General features: G+C 40.8%; 1 non-coding gene across 1 annotated transcript; it reads right to left on the bottom strand.

Annotated features, from left to right (window-relative positions):
• Positions 1 to 490: 490 nt before the first annotated feature.
• On the bottom strand, positions 491 to 597 carry LOC121215765 (small nucleolar RNA R71). The gene has a single exon (XR_005911740.1). It is a non-coding gene; the product is annotated as a small nucleolar RNA R71 (small nucleolar RNA).
• Between the last annotated feature and the right edge of the window lie 448 nt (positions 598 to 1,045).

Below are 1,045 nucleotides of genomic sequence, written 5' to 3' on the forward strand. Positions count from 1 at the left end.
ACAAAGAAGACGTGAATGAACAACTCAAAGACAAGTTGAGATGGACATTGGAAATCAGAATCAAGAAATAGGGAATGAGGCCAATTATGTACGAAATCCCATCCTCATTGCCGATGATAGGGATCGATGCATCAGACAATATGCTGTGCCACTTTTTAGCGAGTTAAACCCAGGAATTAGAAGGCCAGATATTGAGGCAACCCAGTTTGAATTGAAACCAGTGATGTTTCAAATGATACAAACGGTGGGCCAATTTAGTGGCATGCCCACAGAAAATCCACATCTCCACCTTTGATTGTTTGTAGAGGTGAGTGATTCATTCAAGATAGCCGTTGTGACTGAAGATGCACTGAGGTTGAAGTTGTTTCCGTACTCATTGCGAGATCGAGCATGACCATGGCTCAATTTATTGCCACTGAGTTTCATATCTACATGGCAAGAATTAGAAGAGAGATTTTTGGTTAAGTATTTCTCACCTAGCAAAAATGCTAGGTTGAGGAGCGTGATCACAACTTTCCAACAATTGGATGACGAGTCTTTGTTTGAGGCTTGGGAGCAATTCAAGGAGTTACTTCGTAAGTGTCATCATCATGGGATTCCTCACTGTATCCAGTTGGAGATAGTCTATAATGGTATCAATGCACATACAAGATTGATGGTAGACGCTTCCGCGAATGGTGCAATTTTGGCTAAGTCTTATAAAGAGGCTTATGAGATTATCGAGAGGATCACGAGTAATAACTATCAATGGCCAACAAATCGAACAGCTTCTGGAAGACAAGTAGCCGGAGTTCATGAAGTTGACTCTCCCACTTTGTTATCGACTCAGGTATCGTCTATTTCCTCTATGTTAAATAGTTAACCGCTAATATTACTAATAATTTTAGAGCTCAGCCACCAAGTCTGTTTGAAGTAGTTTTCTGTGTGTACTATGGGGACGGTCATTCTTTTGAGAATTGTCCATCAAATTCCAAGTTAGTGTACTATGTGGGGAACCAATATCAAAATAGGAGTGGACAAGGACCCCAGTCCAACTTCTACAATC

This window comes from Gossypium hirsutum, chromosome D03, assembly GCF_007990345.1.
Source record: "Gossypium hirsutum isolate 1008001.06 chromosome D03, Gossypium_hirsutum_v2.1, whole genome shotgun sequence".
In the NCBI taxonomy this organism is placed as follows: Eukaryota; Viridiplantae; Streptophyta; class Magnoliopsida; order Malvales; family Malvaceae; genus Gossypium; species Gossypium hirsutum.